Source organism: Bombina bombina, chromosome 7 (assembly GCF_027579735.1).
Source record: "Bombina bombina isolate aBomBom1 chromosome 7, aBomBom1.pri, whole genome shotgun sequence".
Taxonomy (NCBI): domain Eukaryota; kingdom Metazoa; phylum Chordata; class Amphibia; order Anura; family Bombinatoridae; genus Bombina; species Bombina bombina.
The window spans coordinates 20,678,057-20,689,212 of record NC_069505.1 but is presented as its reverse complement, the minus strand read 5'-3'; the positions used below and the strand labels follow the sequence as shown (position 1 = coordinate 20,689,212).

The 11,156-nt window shown below is 38.6% G+C and overlaps 1 non-coding gene across 1 annotated transcript; it reads left to right on the top strand.

The window, feature by feature from the left end:
* The first annotated feature begins 10,726 nt into the window (after window positions 1–10,726).
* TRNAV-UAC (transfer RNA valine (anticodon UAC)) lies at window positions 10,727–10,799 on the top strand. The gene has a single exon. It is a non-coding gene; the product is annotated as a tRNA-Val (tRNA).
* The last annotated feature ends 357 nt before the right edge of the window (window positions 10,800–11,156 follow it).

The following is an 11,156-nucleotide window of genomic DNA, read 5'->3' as shown; positions in this document are numbered from 1 at the left end:
CCCTGTATGTCACTATAAGAAAGGCTTGCACTGTGCAATAAACAGAATTGGCTTTCGATCATAATGCTGCGTGGTCTGAGTCATTCTAAGGGGCCCTTATCAGGTAATCTACATATGCCTCAGGTGGTACACTAGGCCCCAGGCTTTGGCCTGCACTGACACTTACCCCCTGAAGGGGACACCTAACAGGGCTATTGGTAGTTTAGTTTAGGCTAGGGTTTTTTTTTATTTTGGGGGGGGCTTTTTTATTTTAATAGGGCTATTAGATTAGGTGTAATTAGTTTAAATTTCTGTAATTTGTTTATTATTTTCTGTAATTTAGTGTTTTGTTTTTTTGTACTTTAGCTAATTTAATTTAGGTATTTGTATTTAATTTAGTTAATTTATTTAATTATAGTGTAGTGTTAGGTGTAATTGTAACTTAGGTTAGGTTTTATTTTACAGGTACTTTTGTATTTATTTTAGCTAGGAAGTTATTAAATAGTTAATAACTATTTAGTAACTATTCTACCTAATTAAAATAAATACAAACTTACCTGTAAAATAAAAATAAACCCTAAGCTATATACAATGTAACTATTAGTTATATTGTAGCTATCTTAGGGTTTATTTTATAGGTAAGTATTTAGTTTTAAATAGGAATAATTTAGTTAATGATAGTTATTTTTATTTAGATTTATTTTAATTATATTTAAGTTAGGGGGGTATTAGGGTTAGACTTAGATTTAGGGGTTAATAACTTTAATATAGTAGCGGCGGCGACGTTGAGGGCGGCAGATTAGGGGTTAATAAATGTAGGTAGGTGGCGGCGATGTTAGAGACGGCCGATTAGGGGTTAATAATATTTAACTAGTGTTTGCAAGGCGGGAGTGCGGCGGTTTAGGGGTTAATATATTTATTATAGTGGCGGCGATGTCCGGTTCGGCAGATTAGGGGTTAAAATTTTTCTTTTAGCGTTTGCGATGTGGGAGGGCCTTGGTTTAGGGGTTAATAGGTAGTTTATTGGTGTTGGTGTACTTTTTAGCACTTTAGTTAAGAGATTTATGCTACGGCTTTGTAGTGTAAAACTCTTAACTACTGACTTTAAAATGCGGTACCAGTCTTGACAGGAGAGGGTCTACTGCTCAGTTTTTGGCAGACTCGTAATACCGGCGCTATGCAAGTCCCATTGAAAAAAAGAGGATACGCAATTTACGTAAGTGGATTTGCGTTTGCGGTATTGCCAAGTCTGGCCAAAAAAGTGAGCGGTAGACCTGTACCTGAAAGACTCGTAATACCAGCGGGCGTTAAAAAGCAGCATTAGGGGGGGCGGAGTTTTGCCACGCAGGCTGATGGCAGCATTCTGAGAGAGCTCCCATCTCCTACTCCGGCAAATATAACTAAGAAGGACATGTATTGACCCCAAAACTACCTTAAGGGATAGGGGAAACTTTGTAACCCTATAGCTTGGGAAACTCATAGAAGGATCACCCGCTGAACGGAATCTCCAGCCGCAACAGCCATATCACATCGGGCAGCACAGGCATCAGAAAGCCGATCGCAGGGAAACAAACAGGCCGCAGCACCGACAGCTTTCTCCCCCTCCCGATAAAAATACCCGACAACAGAGACTCAACCCGGTGGAGGAGGACTTACCCCGAAAGCGGCATCCACTCTGTTCCTCCCTGCTATCGCTCCACACTTGGCCCGAAAAGAGGGAAAAAAAAAGTTCCGGCCGCCATCTTTGCTACACGTGGGCTAGCACGGCACAGACAAGAACGAGACCGCAGCCCAAGAGAACAGCCTAACAAGTAAGTCTGCTTCTATATCGGATCAAAGGGGCTAGAAATAAACCAGGGGCTTTGCAAAAATAACCACTAACTTTATTCCCATAATTTGGCTCCTTATACAATCAGCGCCTCTCCCCTGCAGCACATGGGACTCAGTGACAGGGCTTTTAAAGACTATTAGACAGCTTACACACTTCCAACCCTGTATCACACCATAAATCACTGTGATTGAAGTGAATCACGGTCTTATTTTCCCAACGGTCAATAATCCACAGACCTTACGCATATGTGATGCCTTGTAAAAGACAGGCAAAATCTGATAAGCTGATTGCTAATAAAACTTTGAGCCATTACCTTAAACCCTCTGTTGTCTCTGCTGGGGATCCCCCTGGAGCAATGTCGACCCCCACAAATCCACCTACAGATCAGCCACAGACTCCAGATTACAACAACAGCCAATATCTCTTAAAAAATGACATTTTGCATCTGTCCTCTAAAGAGGACATCAAAGAAGTGTTGCAAGAAATGAGATCACTTTTTGGTGAATTACACAGGGATATAAGTGTACTAGACCAGAGGATTGTGTCACTAGAAGAGAAACAAACAACTACTGACAGACAACTTCAACAGGCTTCATCTATCACACAAGAACATGACCAAAAGATCAACAGTCTCGCTGATAAGCTTGAAGACTTAGAAAATAGATGCAGACGCAATAATCTGCGGATCAGAGGTGTGTCTGAATCAGTCTCATCCTCTGCTATTGAGGGGTACCTACAAGCTTTATTTAAAATTATTAGAGAAGACCCCTCTGCAGATGAGATCCCTATCGAAAGAGCACATAGGGCCCTGAGACCGAGACCCCCACCCAAAGCCCCCCCTAGGGACATCATAGTTAAGTTCCTGCGATTCAAAGATAAAGAGGAACTCGCCAAACAAGCAAGATTAAAACATCCGATATTTCACGCAGGTGAAGAAATACAAATTTTTTCTGATCTGTCCCAAACAACACTCCTAAAAAGAAAAGAACTGAGCCCTATCACCAACATCCTCAGAACAAATAAAATACCATATAGGTGGGGATTCCCTGTGTCATTGATTGCTACAAACAACAACAAAACAGTGATCTACAAACCTGACGACGACCCTGAACATTTTTAGGAGGAACTCTCGCTCCCATCAACTTCTAGGGAGAGGATGCGCTCTCAAACAGCAATTGACTAGGAACTAATGCCCCAACACTAAACGCACCCCCCTTGGATTTTGCATTCTGACCAGCATCCCTCCTCACTGAACGGAGCAACACCCACACTTCCACCAGAACCCCATAATCTACTCCGGGGATTTACCCTCCGGTTCATGCTAATGCCCCATTTTCTCATAGGACTCCATGGACATCTATCCAGGGACCTGAGATCTCTTATGTTCCTCACCGTGATCTCACTGGACTCTTGGGGTCACGCTCTAGGATGCTGGTAATAACGTTCTATATTAGTTTTCAAGGTTTAAATATTGTTCTTCATTTTGTGATTTTTGAATTATGATTGTTTGTATAGGTTTACATTGCTGTTGCACTGTTGTCTTTGCATGATTTTAGTTCTAAGCCATATGCCTAACCACTTATTACATACCCAAACATTGCACACAACTCACAAGTACGCTAGGGATCGCCTGTGGCCTCCCCGGGCGGACGTACCTGCTAATACAGAATACCATTATTAGACTCAGAAGACTCACATACCCATGCGGTGGACATTGTTACAGCACACCCTACTTTTCTCCCCCTCATCACACGCACAACATATAGTTCACCAACATTTACTCAGTGGTAACGGTAACATCATGCCGAAATATGTTATGGTTATGTAACGTTTTACTAATTTGTTGTTTGTTATGTCTTACTGCCGGTTTTTTTTATATCTGTGATTAATAGCATTGTCTTTGTTAAAATGGCACACAAACTTACGTGACTGGACCCCAGTTAGGAAAATGTGTTAACCCCCGCAACATCTTAGACTACCCTCACTCACCACCCCACTACAACTCTATTCACTGATGAATGGATACAGTATTATAAAAATCTAGGTATTGACATAAACTAACCAGCCCAAACGAAAACACTAGTATATATACCCCCTCCCTATCTACCTTACATGCCCTTCAGTACACCCAACACATAACACTATACTCCTACTTGCCGGTAATGGAGATACTACCCCCATTTGTTTTTCTTCCTTAGTACTTGACCTGTTGGAGACAGCGCTTTAACTACATTATTATCCAATGTCGGGACACTCTTTGTCCCTCTGGTTGACCTGACACTTACCGCTCCTCTCCTAAACACTCTCTCCCATTTCCTTCACCCAAGAAACCTCTTTATTTGTTCTCACTTCTTCTCCCCTTCTCCTCTACTAGTCCCTCCCCCATCCTTTCCCCTTTTTTTTTTTTTTTCTCGTCTCCCCTTCCACCAATCATGACTTTGAACCACAGACATAGCAGATTTAGGGAACATTCTTTACAAATGACATCATTAAATGTTAAAGGCCTAAATAGCCCAGGTAAGAGATCGATTTCAATTAGAGAACTTTCTAAACTCAACAGCCAGATCATAATGATCCAAGAGACTCACTTTCAAAGGGGTAAAGAACCTAAATGGAATACCCCGAACTTTCCCATAACATGTTTTGCCTCTGGCCCCCCAAAAAAAGGCGGTGTAGGAATAATGATCCACAAATCCCTTCTACTCCAGATTATCCAAACTGACAAAGACCCTGAGGGACGATATATCTTCCTGACTGGACTTTTATACGGCCAACAAATCTCACTACTGAATATATACGCCCCAAACCAATCGCATAAAATATTTTTCAAAAAAATTGCAAATCTAACCCTTGACAAAACAATCGGTACACTATTCGTAGCAGGGGACTTTAACCTCTCCTTTGACCCTAGACTTGACTCTTCCAAAGGGACCTCTTGTATACCCAAGGTGGTATTAAAAGCAGTCAAAACTACATTTAACAATCTTGCATTGCACGACGTCTGGAGAACATTACACCCTGAACTTAGGGACTACACATTCTACTCCCCTCCGCACAATTGCTATTCTAGAATAGATCACATCTTTACCGACGCAAACGGCTTATCTCTAACTAACAGATGCGAGATAGGGAATATAACATGGTCAGACCATGCCCCAGTGACATGCTCAGTGTTATGGCCTGACCTCCCCATCACTACCAAGACTTGGAGACTAGACGAATCCATCTTAGATGACCCTATAAACCTTGCAGAAATAAAGAGAGACCTCTTAGAATACTTCACAATCAATAAAAACACCTCCACATCATTCCAATGTGAATGGGAGGCTCACAAAACTGTGCTAAGAGGCTCTTTCATAAAACTAAAAGCAAAAACTCTAAGACAGACAAGGGAAAAACACAACCTTTTGTTAGATAAAATCCAGGCTCTTGAAAAAAATCACAAACAAGATGTGAATAATGACAGCATTAAGAATGACCTACTCAAAGCTAGAACAGACCTAAAGACTCTCTTATCACATATACACCAACGAAATGCGATGTTCCTGAGACAATACTATTACGAGGGAGGCAACAAGCCTGGAAAAATATTAGCTAGGTGCCTTAGAAGGAAACAATTGGCTACACACATTCACTCCCTACAAACCCCTGAAGGCCACACGGCCAAGAGCAATAAACAAATAGCCTCTATCTTTAGAGATTACTATAGTTCTCTTTACAATATACCTGTTAGGGATGACAGTCCCACATACAACGACCAAACTCACGACTTCACCGACCCTCTAGAGGATTATTTTAAGGACTTAAAATTACATTCGCTTTCCGGTGAAGATAAAGAACATTTAGAAGCCCCAATTACACTAAGTGAAATACAAATGGCTATTAAAGACTCCCCCTCGGGCAAGAGCCCAGGCCCCGACGGATACACTATAGGATTTTACAAGAAACTTACAGATGAAATCTCCCCCCATCTTCTCACCCTATTTAACAGTCTGATAGACAACCCCCTCCTAAGCAAAAATCTCCTAGATGCCCATATCACTGTACTCCCTAAACCAGGAAAATCAGCAAATTGTCCGCAAAATTTCCGTCCCATATCCCTGATCAATACAGACATGAAAATACTCGCCAAAATTCTTGCCAATAGGTTAAATAAACATCTCCCTCAATTAATCTCAAATGACCAAGTTGGTTTCATACCCGGGCGAGAAGCCAGAGACAATGTCATTAAAGTTGCACAACTAATAAACCACGCTAAAATCACTAACACCCCCATGGTCCTGCTTTCTACCGACGCGGAGAAGGCCTTCGACAGGGTTCGGTGGCTTTTTCTGCGTAGGGCTATGACAGCGATGGGAATCCCACAAACATTCCTAAACCTTTCCTTTGCCCTATACTCCAATCCCAACGCTAGGGTCAGGGTGAATGGAACCCTGTCTGACCACTTTGATATAAAAAATGGCACAAGGCAAGGGTGCCCCCTATCCCCCCTCCTCTTCGCCATATCTATAGAAATCCTAGCCCAAAAAATTAGACTCAACGACAAAATCAAGGGACTTAGAATAGGGCATTCAGAGTATAAACAGGCATTATACGCCGACGATATTCTGTTTACACTTACCGAAGCGGAAAACTCCATCCCGGAATTACTAAAAGACTTAGCATCCTATGGAGAAATTTCCAATTTCAAATTAAACATTTCTAAATCCGAAATCCTAAACATAAATTCCCCAACACCAATAATACAGGAGCTGAGACAAAAATACAATTTCCCCAGCGCCCAAAATAGATTGAAATACCTAGGGATCTATTTATCTGCCTCATCACAAGATTTATTTAAACATAACTATACGGCATTAAAAAAAGAAATAACCCATAATATCTCTAGCTGGAAGAATAAACCCCTATCATGGCTAGGCCGGATTGGAGTTATAAAAATGAACATCCTCCCTCGAGTTCTCTACCTGATGCAAGCTCTCCCCATCCCATTACATGACAACTATATCTCCCAACTACAAAAAATAATAGAGCAATACATCTGGGCGGGCACAAAACCAAGAGTTCTGAAAAAAACTCTTTACCTGCCTAGGGACAACGGTGGCATGGGAGTGCCTAATCTCCGAGCCTATAGGCTCGCGATCACACTTAGGCACATAGTAGAATGGGCACACAACAACGATACCAAGCAATGGATACAGATAGACAGACAGGTTTTTAAATTAAACAATATGGCTACCTTAGCTTGGACACCCCATCAAAAAAGGCCTAAACATATTCATAACTACTTAATTACAGCAGACACTCTTTCAGAATGGGATAAATTGTTAGCAACCAGCACACACATCTCCTCCAAATTTGCTCCACTCTCTCCCATCGTTGAGAATGTAGAACTCCCTTATCACAGCTTGGGTAACAAAATCCCCAAACCCTATGAATTAAGAGTAGGGACCGTCCACTTTATCTCAGATAATGGCAAACTGAAAACCCAATCACAATTAGCAGAGGCCCATGGGGAGATCTTCTCCTCTTGGTTCCACTACAACCAATTGGTGCACTACATATCACACCACAAATTCAAAAAAGACCTTGGTCGGGAGCTCACTCCCTTCGAGAACTTATGTATCCAAAGTAACTATCCTAGCCACTTAGTTTCTAAACTGTATAAATTAACTGTCAAAACATCCCCCTCTTCTCTCCCCTCATACACTCTAGCTTGGCAGAAGGACCTGCATAAAGATATAGATTTAGATATTTGGCAGAGAGCATTCTCTCTGTCTAAACGCTCGTCGGTTTCTGCGGCAGTTCAGGAGGTCCACATGAAGTTGCTGAGCCGATGGTATCTGACCCCGTTGAGACTAAACAAAATGTTCCCTGGCCTAAACAGCTCCTGCTGGAGAGGCTGTGGAGGGGAAGGCTCCCTCCTTCACATCTGGTGGTCCTGCCCCCTCTTGGGGGAGTTTTGGACTACTGTTTTTAAAACAATTTCGGAGATACTGGGCACAAAGATCCATGCGGCACCGGAGACCCTATTGTTCTGCTCTCTGCCCAAACTAGTAGGTCAAGGCAAACTAACACTCCTACTCATCATGCTAACAGCTGCCAAAAAACTTGTCCCTAAACACTGGAAATCTCAAAAAATCCCCACCATTCAGGAATGGAAAAATCAGGTCGATGACCTTCTGACATTAGAGCGATATCACTACTTACAAACACACAAACTAGACCAACACAAGACTCTGATTGCGTACTGGAAGGGAAAAATTTAACGGAAGGGTCCTGGCGCTTCCAAGCAGACTATGTAATGGACGCTTAGGCCTCACATTTCCCTCCCCCCCCCCTATATATTTTCTTTCTTTTTTTTCTCTCTTTTTTTTTCCCCCACCCACCTTACTTCTACTCCTTCTGTACTCCTTACCCCCCCCCCTCACTTACCTAAAAGAATCGCAAGTTTACAACAGCCTCTAGAGACCATACAACACGTACAATGACAGGAAAAGAATCTATAAACAGCCACAGATTACACCCCAAACTCGACAGCTTAGACAGATTATTGATGTTTTTCAAATATTTATTCCACTACAGATGAGTTAATGTCTGATATATAACTAAATCTGATCTCTGTATAACTTATTATATTCTGCTACCTGTTCTTCTTACATATGCAGACGTTTAATCTGTGCCTTAACATTTGTATTATGCTGTGTGTTGTAATTTTTCTGTGCCTTGAAATGAAACTGTTGTTATCATCTCTTTTTTGAATTTATCAATAAAAGAAAATCTTTAAAAAAAAAAAAAAAAAAAAAAGCAGCATTGGGACCCGCTAACGATGCTTTTTAAGCTTACTGCAAAACTCGTAATCTAGGCGTATGTTAGCAATGTATACATTGGAAAATCCCTGACAATACACATTTTTATCTAGCTTTATTCGTAACATAAAATAAAGCATGAATGTACATACTGTGTACATAAGGAAACAAAAAAGTTTGAACTTGATAATGCAGAAGTTTTACATAAGACATATTTCTTAAATCAGTATGCAACATTTTAATCCCAGTCGGACAGGTTACAAAACTCTCTGTGCCAAGGATCATCCTCCTGAAAAAAAAATAGCATTATTTAATGAAGATCAGTAAGAGACAGTTCTTTATATTCTGCATCAGGAAAGTTTCAATGAATATTAATAAATACATGCAATTCCACATTTCCTTATATGCTTTTTATTAAAAAAACAACAAACCTTTTTTTTCTGAGTGAAAAAATAAAGTTTTTAAACTAATTAGTGATATTATCTATGGTTTACTACATAGCACTCAAGCAAGTGCGCGGCCAGAATAGAAAGTGGGTTGGGCTCGATAAAGAGAGGTTAAGGGCTGAGACAGGAAATGGTGAGTAAGAGGCGTTTTTTTATTTTACTATATAACTTTTAATAGGTAAGATGTTGCCACAATGCACCTTGTTTTTCTTTTTTAATAGTGTGATAATATTATGCACTTCTCTTTTTTATTTATTTTTATCCCTTTTAATAAGTAAGATTTTACCACTATGAATCTTTTTTTTCTTTTTAATAGTATGATAATATTATGCACTTCTCTTTTTTATTTATTTTTATCCCTTTTAATAAGTAAGATTTTACCACTATGAATCTTTTTTTTCTTTTTAATAGTATGATAATATTATGCACTTCTCTTTTTTATTTATTTTTATCCCTTTTAATAAGTAAGATTTTACCACTATGAATCTTTTTTTTTCTTTTTAATAGTATGATAATATCATCAGGCATGTTTCTTATTTTTTATTTTAAAAAAATCTATATTACTTGTAATAAATAAGATATTACTACAATTAATATTTTAATAGCATGATAATACCACCAGGAATGTTTTTTTTTTCTTATATTACTTTTAATAAATAAGATATCACCACCATTTACATTTGTCCTTTATAACATCAGGCACTTTTTCAATTCTAATTTTACTGATTCACATTTGATAAGATATTGCCAACACGTACCCTTTTAATATTAATATAAGATCATATTGGGTATATCTTATTTTTTTATTTTACTGAGTCACATTTAATAAGTAAGATATTTCAACCATAAACCCTTTTCTTTTTAATGGCATGATAATGTCATGCATGTTTTTTTATTTTTTGTATTCATATTTAATAAGAAATATATTCCCGCCATATACCCATTTTTAAAAGGACAGTCTTCAATAGAATTGTTATTGTTTAAAAAGATAGATAATCCCTTTATTACCCATTCCCAAGTTTTGCATAACCAACACAGTTATATTAATATACTTTCTACCTCTGTGACTACCTTGTATCTAAGCCTCTGCTGACTGTCCCCTTATCTCAGCTCTTTTGACAGGCATTCATTTTAGCCAATCAGTGCTGGTTCTTGTAAATCTATTATCATTCTCCACTGGAATGAGCACAATGTAATCTATGTGGTACACATGAACTAGCGCTGTCTGGTAATATCATGCATATCTATTTTTATATTTAAATTTTACTATATTCCATTTAACAAGTATTATATTTCTATTATGACTTTTTTCAACTCCCCCCATACCCCATTAAAATGATCATAGTGAGTTAGCCATTCTTTATTCTGTATAAAATTATATATTAAGCAAAGTATGATTAATGATCCTTATAACTTTTTAGTCTCTTTCTAGACAAGGGAAAGCTGTAATAAACTCAATGGTTATCGGGTTCTAATCCATGGTAGTCCAACAATATGTAGCTTCTCTTGTACTACTATAATTATTAAACAGTACTTATACAAAATATGTTTAGTGACACTTTAAATAAACTTCTACAAGTGAAAGTTATTTTTAATCAAAAGATAAAATGTATATTTTCTTGTATTAATTGGAATCCAAACTAATGGTGTGACATAAATCAAGTGGTTTCATAGTGTAGTGGTTATCACGTCTGCTTTACACGCAGAAGGTCCTGGGTTCGATCCCCAGTGAAACCATGGTTATAAGTATTTTGTTCCATTCTCTATTGCCTTCTGCACAGAGTTGTGAGAAATCTGTTACTACTACTTTACAAGTGATTGGGCTGTTAAATACACATAATTACTAAATTGATTCATTTTCAAAGTTATCATTCTGCTTCACTGTGAAAATAAGATTTCTAGTACCAGGCAGAGAAGTGCACTTTACTCTCATTTAAAATATAGTTCATTCATTAAAATGTAACCTTGCTTCATAAACATATAACTCTATAGGTAAGAATCTCTTTGTATGAAAGTAAATCATTTCATGCCTGTTTCTTACTTTTTTATTTTACTATATCACTTTTAGTTTTTCTTTTTAATAGAATGATAACA